At 42.7% G+C, this 23,242-nt stretch overlaps 1 long non-coding RNA gene across 1 annotated transcript; it reads right to left on the reverse strand.

The window, feature by feature from the left end:
* Window positions 1-199: 199 nt before the first annotated feature.
* On the reverse strand, window positions 200-21,680 carry LOC309530213. Its single transcript, XR_014218686.1, has 3 exons — window positions 21,342-21,680; window positions 19,330-19,394; window positions 200-678 (listed from the first exon to the last, which is right to left on the reverse strand). It is a non-coding gene; the product is annotated as an uncharacterized lncRNA (long non-coding RNA).
* Between the last annotated feature and the right edge of the window lie 1,562 nt (window positions 21,681-23,242).

Consider the following 23,242-nt stretch of genomic DNA (forward strand, 5'->3'; position numbering starts at 1 on the left):
AGACCAGGGGTGGCAGTAGTGACTGCCCAGAGGACTCCCAAGGACAGGTAAGAGGTTGAGGAAACACTCCACAACGGAAGGTGTTCAAAAATGGGTAAGAGGATGCCAGTTCTGTGAGAAAGGAGTGACATAATTGGGCTCCTGAACCCCACAGAGGTGCCACAGAAAGAATGTAGTTGGTCAAAGGAGCCGTGGACTCAAAAAGGTTGATTGGTTTAGGACATTGGTTTAGCTGTCCCAAGATTGTCTCTCCTTCCTGGCAGTGACTCTTTCCAGAGTCAAAGCAGAGATCTTTCTGATTACCTGCTGCTGATCTATTTTACCAGAAGTGTGAAGGATTGGATGTGCAAAGTGTGTGCTCAGCCATTGAGCTGCCACACAGCTTGCAGCAGGAGGCATTCTAACCACTGCACCATGCTGCCTTTCCTCTTTTTATTTGGCCCAGCTGAGTGGAGAGTTCCTTGGACAGGTGCTTGTATGCTGGACAAAGTGAGCCCAAACAACATTTTCATATAGCCCAGACTCTTTTTATGATATTAACCTTCTTTTGTTCTTTGCATGTCGGTTGGGGTTGATTTGGGGGGACCTGGGTTCAAGTTCCACCTTCACCAAGTGCAAGTTGTGTGGCCTTTTGTTGATCAACAAAGTCACTTCCCATTCTTGGCTTTGGTTTCCTGTCTGTAAAAAAATAGAAATAATTGTTGACTGTGGGTTTCATCTGACGAAGACAGCGCAGAATCGGAATAATTGGTGGAGAGGCATACAAAGAATAGGGGGAAAAAATTATGTATGCTACCACAGCAGCTTGTATGATGTATACCCAAAGGTGGAAAGAAGAAACAGTTTCAACGAAAGGAGATTGGCAATTAAAACTGATGGAATATGCAGAAATGGTGAAAGTTAATGGAAGAATATGAAATCAAGATGAGAGACTCTTTATGACTTAGTGGAGAAAAATCTATTGGTTATTTGAAGGCGCATTGTAAACAACTTAAAACGTTAGCAGGGTTGGCATAAACTGGTACATTAACGGATAACTAAAAGAGAATATAATGGGAAGTAAATAAATAGATTTAAATTGGATATGCAGTAATAAAAAGATATAAAATAAGTAACCGCAGAAAGGAGGGGAGGGAAGTAGAAGAAAATGCGGATTGATATAAAGATGGTGATGATGATGAGGTAAATATATGTAAAATGAAAAGTGAAATTTATATATATATATAAAAGACATAGAGCAGAATCATATTTCCCAGCATAGAAATTACTGTTTTAATCTTTGGAAATTAATAGATTATAAGATCCTGTCCCAGTGGATGTAGACCAGTTGATGACAATCTTGACACTTTAAGGACCTCTGTAGCCCTCAATTTGTACTTTGTTTTCAAGGCCTAAGATCGCACACATTTCTCAGCAATGTGCTGCCTCACCCACTGGGCCAGCCTGTGATTTCGTGCAGCGATTCCCTTGCTCTCCTTTCCCCAGCTCCAGGGAACCTCTGACGACTTGCTCTGAAAAGAGAGCTGTGGATATCCCGTAGATGACAGCTATGGAAAAATGACCAACAAGGTTCTATCCCAGTCTTATCACTTTCACCGCACACCACCAGTAAGCAGAGAAAGAAAATGGCTGTGCCGCAGATGTCCATGGATCATGGGGAAGACGTAATAAAACCATGCCTACTAACAGTGACTAAAGACACACCTCTGAACTCGGAAGTTAAAATGTGTGTGTAAACCCCAAATTGAAAAAAGTGGATAGAAATCTTAAGCGCACTAGAAACAGAATAGTTCTAGTTGCATGTGACACAAAAAATGCAGTAAGGTTGGAACATGACGTTCTTACATGATTATTAGTGCCGTATATTGTATTTATCATCTGTGAACTATTTAATGATTACATTGTTCTTCTTCTTGTTGTTGTTTAGTCGTTTAGTCATGTCCGACTCTTCGTGACCCCATGGACCAGAGCACGCCAGGCACTTCTGTCTTCCACTGCCTCCTGCAGTTTAGTCAAACTCATGCTGGTAGCTTCGAGAACACTATCCAACCATCTCGTCCTCTGTCGTCCCCTTCTCCTTGTGCCCTCCATCTTTCCCAACACCAGGGTATTTTCCAGGGAGTCCTCTCTTCTCATGAGGTGGCCAAAGTATTGGAGTCTCAGCTTCAGGATCTGTCCTTCCAGTGAGCACTCAGGGCTGATTTCCTTAAGAATGGAGAGGTTTGATCTTCTTGCAGTCCATGGGACTTTCAAGAGTCTCCTCCAGCACCATAATTCAAAAGCATCAATTCTTCGGCGATCAGCCTTCTTTATGGTCCAGCTCTCACTTCCACACATCACTACTGGGAAAACCATAGCTTTAACTATACGGACCTTACTGGTTATATTAAAATCAGTTAAAACAATTCACATGACCCTCAGTTGATTCAAAAATCCCAAACAAGTATCGGTACATTTAACTAACTAACTCTCTCACACACAGCTGCTGAAAAACACTTTAAATGCTGTGTGTGAAATCTTAGTCATGATGAGATCCCATAATACCGCCTAGGAAACTTATTTTACAATTTCACCTTGTCCAAAATGTGACACTGAAACTGGTGCCAAGCCACAATCCAATCGCCAGTCATTGCCAAGCTTCTGCCATCTTAGAAATGCCATAGACATCTTGATAGACGTGAAAGCTAAGTCAAATGTGGGCCGCATTCTTGGAGATGGGGAGCCATTCTTTACTTCTGTGGCTTCTGCATCCTTTTGATTTCAGCTTGTTCCTCCTTGTCATTGTGGTGTGTGGGTTTTACCTTTTTTTTTTACGTTAACGTTAGATTTAGAAGAGTTAACCTCACGAGAAGGAAACTACAGTATGAAGATATTTCATGCACTGTAGCCCATCAAACTGTGGTGAAGAGCTTTAAATTCAACAGTGCTAACTGCAGAAAGCTCCAGCTTCTGACATGGTCTCTAAAATCTGCTTGAGATTAGGCCTTAAAAATAAATCTGAGGGAAAGGAATGTTTTTGTGTGGAGATATTAGGACCAGCTTGAGCTGGAGACCATCTTGGCAACTAGGGGTGGACCTCCCTGACGTTTAAGGAAAGGCAAGCTCCATTTCAAATCCTTTCGGAAATTGCCATTTTGATAGAATAACATTACAGGCAATCTCTCATATTTAGCATGTTTGTTTCATGCTCTGCCAGTCAACCACTGGAACAATGATAGAACCTCCAGGGCAGGTCATGGCTTGGAAATCATGGAACAATAGATTCAGACTGCAATAAATATGCTTCTCTCCCCCTCCCCCTTTTGAGTGAAAATAGTATATATTTTTCTTTGGGAAACTACAGCTCAAGTTGCTTTATAAATATACTTACTGGCAAACATGTTAGGTGGATTTCCCCCCCCCCCCCCACCTAATGTGTTCAATGAAACTTACTCTGGGTACCTATATATATAGGATTGCATCCTTAATCTGTGGTTATTCTGTGGTTGATATTTAATTGTCAAAGCCGTGAAGGCTGAGAATGAAAGGTGCATTTGGTCCTGGGGTTTTTTTTTACTGCAATGGAAAAATCACACTCTGAAGCACATTTCCTTCCGGTGACTAAACCTGCCACTGCCTCTAAACAGGTAGGGTTATGTGTTTCTCAGAATTTTTTAAAAAATCAGGCACAGTTTGTGACCTATAATGCCACAATTACATTTTTGATATTAAAAAAAAAGCTTTAAATTGCTTCAAGAACTCTTTGAGAATGTGATGGGAGATGTTTGTATTCACTCCATGCCACATAATGATTTCCAAGAACTTCTTCTGAATATTGCCATCCATGAACTGCATCTGGATAGCAGAGAGCACATCCTAGTCTCTGTCCCATATTTACTTAACATCTTTCTCTTGGAGGCTAACCAAAGCTTGGGCTTGAGCATCTATTGGAAGTGTTAGCCCTCATTTTTATTTGCCTTGGCTTCTTGAGCCAGGATGACTACAGCTGAGGATTAGGAGTTTTTCACATCTGCTCCAAGTTTCCACAATTCCAAGAGCTGGAAAAAGATCAAGATGGAGTCCACAGGTTAACTAACCCTAGCTTTCTTGTGCATCTTACATCTCACGGGAGGTCTATCTGTGTGAGCAGTTCAGTGTTGGAGGAAGGGACTTAAAGAGATCCGCAGAGCAGCACCCATGAGTAAACTTGAGTTTCAAAATAGGAAAACCCTGCTGACTGATTTATGGAGCTCTGTGAGGTCCCTCCTCCAACATAACACAGTTGCACCAGTTGTATAGTTAAATGCCTAACCATCTTGGGGAAAAGACATCCTCACCAGCTTTAACATCCAGCTGCCACTCTCCTGCCTACTTCATTATCAGACTGTCTTAGAAGGGACACGGTACTCTAGATGTGCAGGAATCCTGCCCCAATCTGAATGCTGACAGAGCCCTTTCAAATGCCAGCTGAACATACGGGTGGAAGGGCATGGGGATAAGGACACCTCAAGTCTCGTGAAATCAAGGCAGTAATCACCAGAAGGAAATCTTGCTCCCTCAATTCTCAGTGGTGAACTGACCCTCTGTATAGGAAGAATGGGTCTTTTCAGGGCTTTTGAACCCAGGGCTCATAAATGGGTTCCTTGATGTTCTTCAGAGGCTTTGCCTGAGGAGGAATTCCAAAATTCATTGAAGAAAGCAAAGTTGAAATTTTGTTGCTAGGGGGGTAACCTAGGGGGGTAACCTCAGGGTGAGAGAGAGAGAGAGAGAGCGCACAGGGGGAGAAACAGTTTCATTTTTGTATCTGAGGCCTGTTTGTGTGGTTGAGTCTGTTACTCTTGTCAAGAAAAACAATTTGGGACGAATACAATACAGAGTAGCAGTTGTCAGTTAAGTTGAAACTTATTTAGGTTTCTCCCTTGACCTTCCCCTCATGTGCAACAGTATAGCATCAAGCTATTAAAAAGTCTGGTGTGTGGTGCTGATCAATAATATACAATACAGTGGTACCTCGGGTTACATACACTTCAGGTTACATACACTTCAGGTTACACACTCCGCTAACCCAGAAATAGTGCTTCAGGTTAAGAACTTTGCTTCAGGATGAGAACAGAAATCGGGCTCCGGGGGCGCGGCAGCAGCGGGAGGCCCCATTAGCTAAAGTGGTGCTTCAGGTTAAGAACAGTTTCAGGTGAAGTACGGACCTCTGGAACGAATTAAGCACTTAACCCGAGGTACCACTGTAAATTCAAAACAGGATATACTTAAAGCAGATTCTTCTGCCTCTCTATGTTAGACCTACACAGAAAAAGTTAAAATCTTTCTTGTCCTTTACAGTGGAACGGATACACTGCTACAAACAGCCCAAGTCAACAAACCATGGTCCTCAAGGACCGAAACTTACAGCCTCTTCAGAGGTTTATGAGAAATTTACTTTCCACTTGTTTTAAACTAAATTAAAGACATTTGGATGCTGTTTGGCTTTCTGCAGTTAGACCAGCCTGGCTTTGTATCTTTTATTGCTGTATGAGTTGCAGAGAGGATGGGATGGGGAAATTCTTGATTTCTTTTTTGGACAAAATAATGCATCCTTCGAATCAATATGGCAAATATGACCCAATAACCTGCTCGCCCTACAAACAAGCCCCACTGTAACCAACTGAATGCAACCAATCAAGCTCTAGACCTCCTAACCTCTTGCAATGTATGTGTATGTATATATATATATGGACACACACACACACAACTTATCCACCTGATGCTGACACAAACCCCCATCTCTCTCTCTCTCTCCCTCTCTTTCCCCCCCCCAATCACAAGTTGTTGATGACAAAAGTGTGTCTCACTACATGCAAGCTAACTGTGAAGAAGAAGAAGAAGAAGAAGAAGAAGAAGAGGAGGAGGAGGAGGAGGAGGAGGAGTTTGGATTTGATATCCCACTTTATCACTACCGAAGGAGTCTCAAAGCAGCTAACATTCTCCTTTCCCTTCCTCTCCCACAACAAACACTCTGTGAGGTGAGTCGGGCTGAGAGACTTCAGAGAAGTGTGACTGGCCCAAGGTCACCCAGCAGCTGCATGTGGAGGAGTGGAGACGCGAACCAGGTTCCCCAGATTACAAGACTACCGCTCTCAACCACTACACCACACTGGCTCGATGGTTCGAAAGGGGAGACAAAACATGTAGTTTCCCCACATTTGTTTGTTTTGCAGCACAATAAAAAACCTTTAATAAAAACTAATTCATAAAAAGTAGTGACAATCTGTATGTATTCAAAATGGCGTCATCTATGTGCAAATATCAGGAGGCTTGTGGGAAAGGTACAGAACCTTCAGGGGCAAAAATAGGAAATAATCTCAAGTGGGCGGGAGGAGGAGTTGCCTCCAAACAACCCTATGAGAACTAAGCATGGAAATCAGAGGATGGGGAAGGGAATCAAGTTGCAGATTGTGGAAAAGAGGGTGGCTGGCTGGCTGGTTCCTCAAACAGGCTGGGAAATGACAACAACAGGAGGAGGAACACTCCGCGTTGCAAGTTGTGAGATTCTACACCACTCCTGTTTTTGACTTTGCACACACACATGCAAAGGAATTAACAAAACAGGGCAAAATGGTTTGACTGTTTACTGCTTCTCTCTCTCTCTTTCTCTCTCTCTCTCTCTCTCTCTCTCTCTCTCTCTCTGTGTGTGTGTGTGAGAGAGAGAGAGAGAGAGAGAGAATCTGTAAGGCTTTGCATGAAGGTCTGAACCTTGCAAAAAGGTTTCTGAAGTTGTCTCTGTGATAAATCATTGTGTGACTTTGTCCATTTTTATTTCCCCTTTACCTAAATTGTCTCTGCACACCCTTTTCTAAAGTACACATTTGAGAAATGCATTGGCCTGGTTGTGAGAATACGTCTATTTTCCTCCCTGTCAGATAACAGGCCCTTGTTTCCTTTATAAAAAAAAAAAAACTCAATGGCAGCTGTTTTGGCAGCTGCAACGGAGGGTAAACAAAATACCATTTTCAAGTTTCCACATATTTCTCATATTACAGCCATCCAGGGACTGAATCAATACAACAAAAATTCTCAAAAGTGGGATTTTCAGATCCATTTGCTAGCAAGCAGGCAATATATTGAAACGGCAAGTCCTGAAAAGCAAAGGAGGTGTAGGAATGAAATTGCAACACAGAAAACACTTAGCAGGGTGGTGTTATGTAAAACAAACCCATCGGGATGTCATTTTTATTGGGGGTGGGGGTGGTTGGGGGGGTGGAACACCTGTTTTCAATTGTCTGGAAAAAAACCTGCGCAACTCATGACCCACCAAGCTAAATAAATACAACCCAACAGCTAGGCTGTCAAGCTTAGAGATATGTTTGACAGCAATTAGAATTAGATCTACCATCTGACGAACCTGTTTAATGCCTTGCAAGGAAAGCCCACTCGTTCATATGCTTCATTTGTGGTCGAGGACAGTTATGAACTCTTTCATTTGTACAGTTGTAAATTCTCAGAACGTATTTTGTATAGCGCACCATCTAGCTAGATCTGTGTTTATTGGATTTGATTCCTTTGCTATGGCTTATGGCTGACTCAAATAAAGGTTTTATCTATTTATCTGACAGCCCAGGTCTAGCCCTCTCATTAGCAAGACTGATACTGTCCATCTCAGACAGCAGGTATGGGGGCACTTACCTCCTAATGGATAGCACATTGTCAAGTATTGTGTTTATTATAATTCTGCCATGACAGGAGTACCATTCAGACACCTAAATATCTTGCCTGCTTTTTCACTCACAGGCAGGCAAAAATTAGTCGAGCCCTTGGTCAACCATCTCATGATGTTGGGCTTTGAGAGTTGCAAACTATGCAGGCTGGATTTAAAGCTGCAATGCGGGTGGTGCTGTGGTCTAAACCACAGAGCCCAGGGCTTGCCGATCAGCAGGTCGTGGTTCAAATCCCCACAATGGGGTGAGCTCCTGTTGTTCGGTCCCTGCTCCTGCCAACCTAGCAGTTCGAAAGCACGTCAAAGTGCAAGTAGATAAATAGGTACCGCTCTGGCGGGAAGGTAAACGGCATTTTTGTGCACTGCTCTGGTTTCGCCAGATGCGGCTTAGTCATGCTGGCCACATGACCTGGAAGCTGTCTGTGGACAAAAGTCGGCTCCCTCGGCCAGTAAAGCAAGATGTGCGCCGCAACCCCAGAGTCATTCGTGACTGGACTTAACTGTCAGGGTTCCTTTTACCTTTACCTTTTAGCTTGTAAAGAAAAAGAAGGTACCTTTTATCATATGTGGTGGACCTGTAATGTAACTTAAAAATTCTGGGAAATGATATATAATGAAATGGGAAAAAAAATGTTTTAAATAACTTTTGTTAAAAAACCAGAAGCTTTTTTCTTAGGTACCAAGATTCTAAAGGATCAGAGGAAATTTTCCATGTATGCCACAATGGCTGCTTGGATATTGCTAGCCCAAAGATGGAAGGAAGAGACAGCCCCGACCAGAGAAGAATGGCAAATCAAGTTGATGGATTATGCCGAAATGGCAAAATTAACCGGGAAGCTCAGGAATCAAGAAGACAAGAAATTTTAAAAAAAGAATGGGAAATGTTTATAGTGTATATACAAAATCATTGTAAACAGGTTAAAACATTAGCAGGATTTTAAATACACTTTTAATGTAACATAATGTACAGATAACTTAGGAAGATGAAAAATTGGAGAAGTATTGAAATGCAGTTGAAAATAGAATTAAAAGGAACCATGGAAGGGATGGGGACAGATTCAGAGTAATCTCCATATTTCAATTTTCTCCTATGGTTTGTTGTGTTTACTTTTTTGAAAATCTAATAAAAAAATAAAAAAATAAAATAAAGCTGCATAAGCTGGTTCCTACACGCATTCACACACCCATTTTTAACTTCTACCCAGGCAAAGCAGAAATGCGACCAACTTTCAAAGACTCATGCCAGCCAGGAAAAGCACGAAAGGAGGGTTGCAGAGAGGTGGGACCTAAGGAGAAGGGGTGTAGCTGGGGAGTGTTCCAAGAGCCAAACAGAGAGGACTGGAGGGCGACATTTGGCTCGTGGGGCTGAGCTACCCTCATCCCCACTTTCCCCTCTTCTTGACTGAGACTGACGGCTTGGCTCTTCAGCAGAGATTGCATTGCCTTTGATTTTCTCCCCTGATTTCTTTTCTCATGCTACGAGGTGCAGGAAACGTCTAGTTCTGTATCTGTTTTTCTTTTTTTAAGCTGAGATTTCTGCCGTGACTCATTCAGCGTATCCACTGGAAGACAGGAAGGTCTTCCCCAGATCATCATTTCGCTCCTGGTGGTGACTTTAAAGAGAACCATCTATTCCCCCCCCCATCTCCTCTTGCCACCCTGTTCCCACTTCCTCCATCCCACACCAGAATACTTAAAGGCTGGCTCCTGCACTGCTATTCCTTTTTGGCCACTTTGCTCGCTCTGCAATCAAGTTTCTGCCAGCATGTTCTAAAATTACATAGTTTATGTCTGAGTGGAAGACTAGTGGGTGCTGAAGCTCTGCTGTGTGAGTGGTCAGTCTGTTCATACTTTCCTGTGAGTTGGACTGCTTCTTGGTCATCACAACTCCTGCCAAGGAAAACATCTCCTCTTATAAACACGATGTGTATAATTTTACTGGGCTGAGGGCGGTGGTGGCGAAAGTTAGCACTTTGCCGTTTCAGCACTGCCCACTAATAGGTTTCTTCAAATCCTTGCTAAGTGAGTCACGAAGGGACTCTGCTAAGAATGACTCAAAAAGCATCCCACAGTTTATTACACAATTTGGTGAAGTTTTATGAGGTAGCACTGAGTGTCCCATGGAAAGGAATTCCGTCCCTGATGCCTACTAAGAGGTATCTCATTTGCCAGTCAAAGACCTTGTAGTCATCATTGTCCTTTCATATTTCCTTCCTAAACTTCTCAAGGTTCTCCAGATGAACAATTGCCTTTGCATTGTCTCAACAGGGACATGACGGGTTGAAAGAAAACCAGATGTTTGTAGAAGGTGTGATGAATGATTAAACAAGAAGCCTTTCCTTGCAAAAGCAACCCCTCTGGTGGTCTGTTCAATAGCAAGACATATTTGTAAATGGTATTATTCACACAGCCACTTGGCGAGGGGATGGAGTTGGCCTGGTCAGCAAAATGTCACTTTCTTTCTTACTTCAAACTAGGAAGCTGTAGGAGGGCACTAATTAAAAAACAACAACCCCCCAAAAGCTGTCACTAGTAAGGCTGCCAAGTTGTGATTTTATACACACCTGGTGAGCAGAGACAGGGATGGGAATGACTAGTCAAGGGACGGATTCTAATGATTTTTTGGTAGATAAGTAGGTACACTCCTGAAGGTTTTAAAAAATATCATTTGTATTAGTTTTTCAAAGGTTTTAACTAATTTACTTAACATAAAATATATCATTCACTTATATTTTTCTTTTTGGCTTCCCATCCTTTCTGCCCTGATGCTTTTATTCTAACCCTTAATTGCTGCATTATACTTTTTACTAACACCCCAACTCCATCTTATCATTCATTTTCCCCCATGCCATTCATATTGCAAATCCTGCTCGCAATTCATATCGCTAAAATACTTTGACAGATAGTTCAAACAGGCCTCCAATTTCCCATAAATGGTTCATCATTTTGATCTCTTGGTTTTCCAGCCAATTTCACCATTTCAGCATCATCCATTAATTTTATAAGCCATTTTTCTTTGGCTGGAATCTCGTCCTCTTTCCATTTCTGTGCATCACCCCTGAGAGTTTTGATGGGTCAAGGGAGCCAGGATCTAGTAGGTTTTTCTGTAAAAAACAACAACAGGGTAGGGTTGATTAGGAGCTTCTGGGTAGGTAGTGTACTTGTATGGTGAATTGCGATCACCGTCTTGCCATCAAGTGGAATGGCATTTAACAGAAAGTAATAGACACTGATCTGAAATACAAAAGCAATTACAAAAAATACTTTCCTTGCAATCAATACAATCATTACTTGCTTCAAAATTGTGCTAATTTACATGCCTCCTGAAGATACAACAAACATGTAGCAGCTGTTGAATGTATCTCATTAGTGGGGACTCTTTTGACTTGTAAAGATTAGGTTTTTGGTTAAAGGCGTACAATCCTATGGAATGAAGAGTTCCAAGAGGACAGCTTGGAAATATCTGTCATCTCTCAAAAAGTTCCAAAAAGCAAACAGGAGGCAAAGTATTATCTGCACTGAGAGTTCAGCAGTCATGTGGTGCTGCTTTTGTTGGGCTGTACCATTTCAGAGTGCAGAAATAGGGGGCACGTGCTTGAATGCTTCCCCAGATTTTTTAAAAAAGGAAACACTAATTCTGTACCTACAAAACTGACACATCCAAAAAAAGGATAATGTCAGTGTAGGTGTATGCCTGCTCCCCACAAAACTGTGTCCAACGTGGCTCACAACATATCAAATGAACAAGAAGTCCAACTCAAAAACCTTTTAGAAACAATTATACATCAAAATAAAAAAATAAATCATTCCATGTAACATAATGTGAAGTAATACAAAAAACCTAACATAATTTAGCAGCTTAAACTAAACAATATTGTATAAAATATTGTTACGCTCCACCCTAAATTCCAAGCATGAGAGATTGCCAAGGGTGCCTACGCTTATCCAGAGTTTGGTTTCCTTTTAATAAAGACCAATGGAGACTGTGGTGCCTATTTGGATATTTGGTTTCATTTGCACATATATGCAACTTGAGCACAAAGGTCTTTCAGTGTTGATGCTCCCATAGAACTTGCTTCCCAATTAGGTTTCCAGGGCAGCCCCCAAATCCAGCCCAGAGCAAAGATGTCTCCATCTCCAGCTTTCAGCATCCGGATTTTCTGCTCACACCCAAAACAACTCTGGTTATTGTTCTCCTATGTACCAGCCAGGTGAGGGAAGTGTGGAAAAGACCCTCCACATTTGTCTGTGGCACAGAGCAACGTCTTTGGATATGCTAAATTGCGGTACTTAACTAGCCAGCCAAAGCCATTACCTTGACAAAGAATCTCATTTGGCAGGCTTTATGGAATCATAGAAATGTAGAGTTGGAAGGGAACATGAGGGTCATTCAAGTCCAACCTCTGACAATGTGGGAATCTCAACTAAAGCATTCATGACAGAAGACCATCCGCTGAATTCAGCAGGCACACAAGCCGTGAGCTTTTCCTGTGAGTTCTCCTCCACTGATGAAAACAGTGCTGGCTTCTCCACCAATTCCTCCCTCTCCCACTTTACCTCAGGGTCCTGGGTATTAGAGAAATCAGTTGGCACCAGCTCATGCTGTCTAACAGACACCTTCAATTTCTCCCACTCCCCTTTTTCCACAGCAGGTTCAAACATATTTGGGACTTACAAGGGGACATGAAGGAAATAAGCCCTTCCTTCCTTGTCTCCAAACATCTGGTATTTAGTGGCATACTGATAGGATAGGAGAGACGCAGTACATAGATTTTCAACACGCACAGAAATGCTATATGGATTATTGCAAGAAAAACAGACATGCTCAAACACATGCAGAAAAATATGATCTCTTTCCTTTCCTGCTCTCTCAGCTTGACGAAAACACTGCCTTCTTAAACCCAATGTGAGACGCTTCGTATAGAAGCACTTGCTCACGAAAGCTGTGTGCCTATTCCATTTGTTAATTGATGGCAGAACTTATTCCACTCTTTCCGAGATCTGTTTCTTTGAGGAACCCCAGGGAATAAATTACTTCACACACAGGTATTTGTAGCACTTAGTCGCTTTCGTGTAAAACGCTGAATACAATATTGTCCTGTGTAAATCTCCTAGGATTAGCACTTTGATTAAACCTGAGACTTGAAATTCTTGCCCAGAAGGAATGGAGACAAAGAGATTTGCTTCGGGGCTCCCTGCACCTCAGAAATGATGAAGGTGAAGGAGAAAATTTGTTGACTCTTGGGTCTAACAAGCCCAAGCTCTAAACGTCTTTTTAATGCAAAAAGAATTTTGAGCAAAATAATTTAAAATATGCATCGAAATGGGTCATGTTCTAAGCATAGACATCAATGCTGACATGGGCAAAACACATCTGTCAGTTAATAAGATCTTGCTCTGTGTATGTAGGGAGATTGATAGCCAGTCAAATGATTTTGAATGTGTGTATTACAATCTGCTTGGGAGTATCTAAATGCAGATGGGAAACTGCTTGTATGAAAGGTGAATGTATCTAGAGTTGTACACCAGAGTACCTTGAGAAGTTCAGCTTCTTGAGGTGGCTTGGACCATTCTATTTCTATGATTATGAGACTTTGAGTTGTCTTAGAGTTCCAAACTTGGAGGGTAACTTATGGGTCCCTCTGTAGGTTATGCCTTGCAATCTTTTCTTTCAGTGGCTTGGTAACGACCAAGAGAGCAAGCCTCAATTGGTGTTGTTACCCTGCTTTAAGCTTATTTTCTTCCTTTGTTCTTGTATAATAAGAACAAACAAATAAAATTAATTTATTGACAATTTAGAATTGATCTATGATTCTATGTGTACTTTGTATGTGTTACCTATTGTATTCAGGTTGATTTGACCCCCCCCCACAAAAAAACAGTATGATTATGTCAGTTTTAATTTGTTCATACAGTGGTGCCTCACAAGACGAAAAGAATCCGTTCTGTGATTCTCTTCGTCTAGCGGTTTTTTTGTCTTGCGAAGCAAGCCCATTGATGGATTAGAGGATTAGCGCTATTAGCACTATTAGCGGCTTTTAGCGGCTTATCAGCTTATCGGATCAGCTGATAAGCAGCTTAGCGGCTTAGAAAAAGGGGGGGGAAGGAAAAAACCCCGCAGGAACTTGCAAGACATCTTCGTCTTGCGAAGCAAGCCCATAGGAGATTCGTTTTGCAAAGCACCTCCAAAACGGAAACTCTTTCGTCTAGCGAGTTTTCCGTCTTACGAGGCATTCGTCTTGCGGGGCACCACTGTATTTATGATATCAGCTTTCCATAACCAGTACATATTATTCCATTTCATAGAAATCTGATGTCCAGATCCCAGTTTGCAGCTTTTGGGTATGTTGGGTTGGAATATGGATTGTGTATACCCCATACATTTGAAGCACATTCCCACCCAACCATGGGAACTGTAGTTTGTTAAGGGTGCTGAGGGTTCTTGGGAGATCCTTATTCCTCTCACCAAGCTACAGTAGTGGTTTAACAGTCAATCCCTCTTCCCAGGGAACTCTGGGTATTGTAAATCTGTAGGGGGGGGGACAGTTATTAACTCTCAGAACCCTTAACAAGTTACAGTGCCCAGGATTCTTTAGGGGAAGACTGTTTAAAGTAGTACAGTGGTACCTCGGGTTAAGTACTTAATTTGTTCCAGAGGTCCGTTCTTAACCTGAAACTGTTCTTAACCTGAAGCACCACTTTAGCTAATGGGGCCTCCTGCTGCCGCCGCGCCGCTGGGGCACGTTTTTTGTTCTCACCCTGAAACAAAGTTCTTAAACGGAAGCACTATTTCTGGGTTAGCGGAGTCTGTAACCTGAAGCGTATGTAACCTGAGGTACCACTGTATTACAAAGCTTTAAAATATAGCATGGATGTAGGCTTTATGGACCTTCATTGAGTATGTTTGAGGGTGTAGACCAAGGAGTCCGGCCAAAGACATAACAAAAATGGTGAGTTTTGAAGAGGATTCTGATGGAAGAGACTGGTAGCATAATGCGGGAGTTCTTTCTGGGAAGGATTGGTAAATATTCCAGTTCTCTGCCATCGTCTGAGTCATGATATATTCTTGACATGGCCTTCAGTGCTGTCTAAGTTACCTCAGCCCGATCTTGCCATATGCTTCAAAGCAGAAATACAATTATCCCTTGGAAGTGCCCATTCGTTTCTTCCTTTCCCACTGCCAGTTCTGCGTATGGAGTGTGTGTTTTTTCTTTCCCCCCTTAGTGTCCATAGGAAATCTTACTCATCAATATGACTAGCTACACGAACCACTCGATTATTCTCCTTCAAACATGCAGAGGGCCTCTTGACTAAACCAGCTGTCAGCGTTAACAGCAGCCACTCCTTCAGGAAACGAACAAGAATCCCCCCACCCATTCTGTTAAATCAGAGCTTAGTCACTAAAAGTTATTAATGGGAAAAGGTTTGACTGCAATCATGCATTAAGTCAGAACAGGTATGGAAAGTTTAGGGGTTTAGATTTTTTTTTTAAACCCTACTCTTCAGTAAATGGTTTAGATCACATAGAAGAGGCACCACCAAATTTACATGTCTGCTGTACAGTGGTACCTCGGGTTACATACACTTCAGGTTACATACGCTTCAGGTTACAGACTCCGCTAACCCAGAAATAGTGCTTCAGGTTAATAACTTTGCTTCAGGATAAGAACAGAAATCGTGCTCCGGCGGCGCGGTGGCAGCAGGAGGCCCCATTAGCTAAAGTGGTGCTTCAGGTTAAGAACAGTTTCAGGTTAAGAACGGACCTCTGGAACGGATTAAGTACTTAACCTGAGGTACCACTGTAGAGTGATTTTTGATACGCCCTCATTGCAAAGTACTTGGTGGAATATAAAAACTTGTGCCAGCTTCACAACAATAACCCTATCAATCCCCCCCAATCAAACTAGCCAGGGCATGCTGGATTCAGTGTGACAGTGCATTTAGCATCTGCTGCAATGGAATATTAATAGAGAATGACTAGGAGTTAATTTTATTAGAAAGATGGTCTTGGAGAACTGTTACAAAGGTGTCACAATGAAATTCAGTTGGGGGGATTTGAGGAAGTCAGATAACAATGAAAGTTAATTTGGATTTTAGAAGTAATAAGTGTTTTTATTTTTCTTTCTTTTTTTCATTTAGTACAGTGGTACCTCGGGTTACATACGCTTCAGGTTACATACACTTCAGGTTACAGACTCCGCTAACCCAGAAATAGTGCTTCAGGATAAGAACTTTGCTTCAGGATGAGAACAGAAATTGTGCTCCAGCGGTGCAGCGGCAGCCCCATTAGCTAAAGTGATGCTTCAGGTTAAGAACAGTTTCAGGTTAAGTACAGACCTCCGGAACGAATTAAGTACTTAACCCGAGGTACCACTATATTGTAATGTGTTTCGTTTCTTTTATATGTTATATTTGTTATAAATGTGGAAAATCAATAATTTTATTTTTTTAATAGAGAATGATTACCTTGCACCCCAGGTGAGGAGCATCTTTGGTACTACCCCTCTCATTTGTTCAATTTTTGAATATTTATATTTCATTTCCTTTTTCAGCCTACTTGACAGTGTTGATGTGTCCTTTGCACGCATGACTCACCTTGTCGTGTGAGATCCTGTGTTTCTTCCCGCATGTGTAACAGCAGCAGCAAACGGCAACACAATGATGGCCATACGGGTGGGCCGTCCCACCTTTATAAGTGAAAAAGAAGTACTGTAAAATAGTATTCACAAATCACTTGGCCACTGAATTCCATGAGCTGGTGACCTACTGACTAAAGTACTGCAGCGCGATCTATGCGGGGCCACCCTTGAAGACTGAGGGTGGAATTCAACATAGCACTAAGTGGGGTACGTACACACAGGACAAGGCCGACTTGTGGAATGTGACTTGCCTTGCCTCCTCTCCCCTCCCTGATAGGTGGTTATATAATATAATAATAATAATAATTTATTATTTATACCCTGCCCATCTGGCTGGGTTTCCCCAGCCACTTTGGGCGGCTTCCAACAAAATATTAAAATACAATAGTCCGTCAAACATTAAAAGCTTCCCTAAACAGGGCTAAAAGCTTCCCTAAACAGGGAAGTTGGAAGATATCAGGAAGATGTACACCAGAGATGGGAATCCTGCAGGATCGATGATGAAGCCTAGTTATGGTTGGACTGCAATTCATCCTTGTCCATTGGCCAGGCTGGCTAGAGCTGATGGGACTTGGCATCCAACAACATCTGGAGGGCCACAGGTTCCCTGATGTACACACACACACACACACACACACACACACACACACACCAATTCAGCATGACAAGAATGGCAAAGTGGATGATAATCTGCCTTTTCCCTAGAACACATTGCTTGCTTCTGGATGCAAAAAGAGAGGGAGTGAACCTTATACACCGCCAAGAGCTCTTTAGAAAAAAGGTAAAGGTAAATGTAAAGGGACCCCTGACCATTAGGTCCAGTCGTGGCCGACTCTGGGGTTGCGCCGCTCATCTCGCTTTATTGGCCGAGGGAGCCGGTGTACAGCTTCCAGGTCATGTGGCCAGCATGACTAATCCACTTCTGGCGAACCAGAGCAGCGCACGGAAACGCCGTTTACCTTCCCACCTATTTATCTACTTGCACTTTGACATGCTTTCAAACTGCTAGGTTGGCAGGAGCAGGGACCGAGCAACGGGAGCTCACCCCATCGCGGGGACTCGAACCGCTGACCTTCCGATCGGCAAGCCCTAGGCTCTGTGGTTTAACCCACAGCGCCACCCGAAAAGGTGGGGTTTAAATGTAATAAATAATAAGAAACGAGCAGGGCCTGTGTGCTGATTGGCCTGGCTGTTGGAAGTGCAACAGCAGAGATCATTTGGTGTTTGACTTAAGGGTTTAATTGCATTACCCGTAAAACCAGCTAACCAAGTGGGTTGTGGAGGTGTTACTTAAGTTAAGTTCTTAAGGGTGTGTGTGTGTGTGTGTGTGTGTGTGTGTGTGTGTGTGTCTTTAGGCATGCTCATAAGATCGTAAATAGCCAGGGGATTTTGTTTCGTCCCATAGTTATGCTTTTAGCATAAATTTCTGTTCAGTTACAGTTCTGTCTTACTTCCGGAAATCTCTCTCTGTACCTATGGCGGCATGTGTTTTCAGTTAATTACATTTGTTCCTGATTATTTTTGTTATGGCTGCAGGGAAAGGAAGGGGCCTTACTATCTCTGAAATGTGATGTGAATATCCGCAACCCCCGCCTCCAAAATCCAGTTTTTGATTCATTAACAAACTATCTTTGGGGAGCGGGGGCGGAGGGAGACTGCAGAGACTGTCTGTACCATTGACAAGAAATAAAACTCTTGTCTTTCAATACCGTTCCCCCCAGTTGTCTTGTTATAACCCTGGAGACCCTTATTTTCCATATCAATTAATAATTCCATCTTTCCATCGGAAATAAAATCCTTCGAAACTATACAAGTCCGACAGAAATGAAACCAGATCCAAACTCCATTCAGGAGCAGGCTAAAGCTGGCTGTGCTAGCCTAAGCCTCACAGAGGGGAAACAAGCCTTTAGAATAGTGTTTGAATTACACCACCCTTTCTGCTGGGTTGCCAGTACATGTGACTGAGCTCAATGGGCTTGGGATCCAGCGTAAGCGGCCCCTCTCTGATCCCACCAGATGCCTCTTTCTCAGGGCTTCTGCCTGCTTAAGATCGGCTGGATCCTAATTCCGCTCACCCGAACAGCTTTTGCTATAGAATGGATGCCTTAGAGCTGGGAAATTCCACCTCAGATTATTTCAGAAGCACAGGTCTAAATCTGGTTCTTAACACAGACCCTCCAAGTGTCCCTATTTTCCAAGGACAGTCCTTGATTTACAGAAGCCACCCCAGTTTCTGATTTGATCCCAGAATATCCCACTTTTCCTTAGGACATCCTTATTTTCATCAGAGAAACGTTGGAGGGTATGGAGTTATGCGACCCCCGAGCCAAGGAGATCAGTAACTATACAACCTTTAGAAGACATCAGAAGGCAGCCCTGTATATGGAAGTTTGAAAAAAAAGTTTAATGTTTTATTGAGTTTGTAGATATGTTGGAAGCCACCCAGAGTGGCTGGGGCAACCTAGTCAGATGGGCGGGGTAATAATATTAACAACAACAACAACAACAACAACAACAATAATAATAAGGGCATGCCTGTTTTCATCAGAGAAAAGTTGGAGGGTATATTAATACTGATCTTCTGGTCTCTTGCAGACTGTCAGAGTTTTCTGTAGGTACTGTAATTTGCTATGGGTTGCTGAAAACCGTAACTCTGGAAGTGCCCAGAACTCTTTGAAGGAAAGAATGTGCTTTGGATGTGTTTTAAAGGTATACTTATGTACACAGTCGGAGAGAGCTGTGTGTTTTGAGGAGCTGAATAGTAAACATGGAACATCTTCCTGGGCTTAGGATATAAGAAAACTGTAGTAGGCTGGGGAAGTCTTCCTGTGTAATTTTCCTGGAGATATTTTTGGCTTGGAAAACAGACCCAGGAAGGACGAAGGCTGCGTGGGAAGCAATTGTGAAACAACCTCTACTCACAGGAAGAGTAGTAAAAACTCAGCGCATTATTTATAGAATGACTGTCAAGCTGACCAGCTCCCAGAGGAATATTTAACTTACCATCTGTTGCCTCTTCAGTCATTACTACTCAGCCTCTTCCGTCTCTCCAGCTGCTCAGAAGGCCCCTGAAGGAGGGATTCAGAAGGACAGTCATCTCCTGGGGCTTCTCAGCTGGCAGCTGAACCCCCAAAATGTTGGCCTATAAATTCCCCATTTCAAGTGAAAAACCTCTTTTACATTCATCTAAGCCAGTCAAGTAGAAACATCTCATTTCCTCCACTGGAAAGTCTATACAAGCCCTTCAAGCTATTGGGTAATTTTTGTATCAAGTCCAAAGCTACTTGTAAAGGACCTCCCATAGAATTAACACCCCTTGCTCTCATTCAGGAGTGGGGTGGAGAGGGGAACAATATCTCCTTCCCCTACCTGGCCATATGTTTAATTAGGGTTTCAGAAAAGCTCCTAATTAAACATAAGCCTTGTTCCTGAACTTCTTTGGAACTGGGTCCAGTGTGAGGCAGGTCGTCCTCAGGTTAGTCCAGGTTGGGTTGCCCTGATTCAGGCCCCCGGAATCAAGGCTGCAGGGGGGATGTGAGAGGGCTGTGGCAGCCTCCCAATCTACCCCACCTTTGGCTCCAATCCAAAGAGCATTGGGTTGCCCCACCCTTGGCTGACCCCAGGACCACCACCCCACACTTGGGTCCAAGTAAGTTCAAGGGCAGGACTAATTTGTGTGTGTGTCATTGTTTTGGTTTCTTACTATGGGGTGCTTTTTTTTAGTTTTTCTGTTGTAAACCACCCTGTGATCTTTGGATGATGGGCGGTATATAAATTTAATAAATAAATTAAATTGAATTAGTGTTCTGAAATCCTAATTAAATACATAGCTAAGAGAAGGGCGGAGGCAGCCTGGCTGAGATGGTGGGTGCCTCCCTCCCACAGACTCATCCCCTTTGAAAAGAAAGCTGCTTCTGGACATCACCCACCCACAAGCTGCAGGATGCTGAGGTGTGAGGAGGCATCAGGCAGGAAGAAGAGCAACAGGCACACAGGAAGTTGGGCCTTCCTTCTCCTGGAAGATGCAGCCACCAAGCAGAGATCATGGCTTTGCTGAAGGGTTTTCCCACCCTGCTTGCCTCTCTTTCCTGTCTGATGTCCCTTCCTGATGACAGCCATGGATGGCTGTGGACCACCCAACCAGACCCTTAGCAGTTCATGCCTCTTCTTCTTTGACAATCACTCATAGCCGAGTAAGATTGTCTTCCATGAATATGGTCTTAACAGAGTGTCCATACGTGACTGTGGAGGCCAATTCTGGATCCATACGTCCTTACACAGTGGAGACACAGGTTTCCGGGTAGGAGTAGATCATGGTGAGGATTTGCCAAACATGCCTTCCTCTTAGCTCTTTTTGCCCTTTTGTCCTGACTTTGTGCTTCTTCAACGTCCATGATGCCTTTGGTGAAGGCTGTTCTCCAATTAGAGCACTTGCAGGCCAATGATTCCCAGTTGTCAGTGTTTATACTACATTTTAAAAAAGATTTTCCTTGAGAGAGTCTTTTGTTGTCCACTGATATGCCGCTTTCCATTCTTAAGTTGGGAATAGAGTAGTTGCTTTGGAAGACGATAATCAGGCATCCGAACAACATGACCAGTCCATCGAAGTTGATGTTGAAGAATCGTTGCTTCGACACTGGTGATCTTTGTTTCTTCCAGTACACTGACATTAGTTTGCCTATCTTCCTCATCCAATGTCACAGTCCTTCTGAAGAGACCTGACTTTGGTAGGACTTAGGGAAATTTTGTGCATACCATCTCTCCATCCATCCATCCATCCATCCATCTATCCATCCATCCATCCACCATCTCTCCTCCCTCCCTCCTCTCTCACACACTTTTATTGATGTTTTCATTTATTTGTTAATCACTTTGGGATGTCTTATGGGAAAGGAATCATAAACAAAATCAAATAGGCAATTAAATGTGCCTGTATCATTTGAAATTAGTTTTCCCCTGCCTTGCATTTTGAACATTGTTTATGGCATAGCAATTCACCTAGCAATGATTTATACCTATGAGACAGCAAACAGCAAACTTTCTTCCGCCATTTGTCACAGCAGAACATTCTAGAGGTGGTAGATAGACATGGCCAAAGATGTCTCTGTTTTCAAACAACTCAGTCCCTATATCTGCTTTCGCAAATGACCAAGTGATTGCTTTTAAAGGTATTAAATGGGCCCAGGTGGCACCATAAAGCTAAGTGCCTCCACATGGAACATCTGTCGCCTGTTCCCTAATTCCTGCTATCTTTACAAGGCAGCGTGTGATCTTTTTTAACCCTTTTGCTTCCAGCCTTCTCCTCCTAACAGTTTGCACCACTGCAAACTTTGTTCTGATAAGAGCACAATGGATCATTGTGGTGCATTTAGTGCATAAGCACATTATGCTGGGTATGGTAGGCAGCTGCAAGACAGTGCGAGGTTTTCTGCAGAGATGGTTTCCTGTGTGTCCCTGAAACTACAATTGCTTTACAGTTATATCTGCACTTCACTTGTAACATTTTATATCACATTCCCGCCCCCCGCCGCTCATATCTCAAATCCTGCGCGAGATTTCGTTTTGCTAAAATATTTTGACGGATAGTCCAAAAAGGCCTTCAATTTGCCATAAACAGTTCGCCATTTTGATTTCTTGGTTTTACAGTCAATTTTGACATTCCAGCGTTATTCATTAATTTTACAAGCCATACTTCTTTGGTTGGATTCTCTTCCTCTTTCCATTTCTGCACATCTAAGATTCTGCCTGCAGTTGTTGCATACGTAAAAAGATTAGTCAACTTCTTTGGAACCCCTGTCCCAATCATCTCTAGCAAAAAAGGCTTGGGGTTTTGTTTTTTTTTGGGGGGGTGTCACCAATTTAAACTTCTTTTTGAATTCATTATCTATCATTTCCCATAAACCCTTGACCTTTTCTCCTCACCTACTGCATTTATTTTTTTAAGATTTGACTTCTAAAAAAATAAATAAATCCAAAAGTCAAATCTAATCTGAAATATATATGAGAGTGAAAGTAGGGGCAAATGGTCAGTTGACAGCTCCACTTCCAAAAACAAAAGGGGTGCGACAAGGGTGGTTACTGGCTCCCCTGCTGTTTAACATTTATGCAAATGATGCAATAACGGAACTGAAAGGACCAGAATTATTTCCTGTTTCAGTTTTATCCCATAAAGTATCAATTTTGCTATTTGCCAGTGATATGGTGTTATTCAGCATCTTAAAAAGCAGAGACATCACCTTGCCAACAAAGGTCTGTATAGCTAAAGCTATGGTTTTCCCTGTAGTGATGTGTGGAAGTGAGAGCTGGACCATATAGAAGGCTGGACCATATAGAATTGATGTTTTTGAATTATGGTGCTGGAGGAGACTCTTGAGAGTCCAATGGACTGCAAGAAGATCAAACCTCTCCATTCTGAAGGAAATCAGCCCTGAGTGCTCACTGGAAGGACAGATCGTGAAGCTGAGACCCCAATACTTTGGCCACCTCATGAGAAGAGAAGACTCCCTGGAAAAGACCCTGATGTTGGGAAAGATGGAGGGCACAAGGAGAAGGGGACGACAGAGGACGAGATGGTTAGATAGTGTTCTTGAAGCTACCAGCATGAGTTTGACCAAATTGCGGGAGGCAGTGGAAGACAGAAGTGCCTGGAGTGCTCTGGTCCATGGGGTCACGAAGAGTCGGACACGACTAAACGACTAAACAACCAACAAGAATGGTGTTATTACCACAAACGCAAATCGGTATGAGGCCTTTTCTCCTCTCTGCTGCAGTCTGGCATCTTGTCCAAATTATGGGCCACAGGATAGACTTGAGATGTATTAAAATGCATTTTCCCTATGTATACACACACAAACAGGCAAATGCATGCACAAGCACACGCTTGCATACACCATGCACATCAGGGTGGGATAAAACC

The sequence above is a fragment of the Podarcis vaucheri genome (assembly GCF_965113315.1).
Source record: "Podarcis vaucheri genome assembly, chromosome: 4".
NCBI classification, from domain to species: Eukaryota; Metazoa; Chordata; class Lepidosauria; order Squamata; family Lacertidae; genus Podarcis; species Podarcis vaucheri.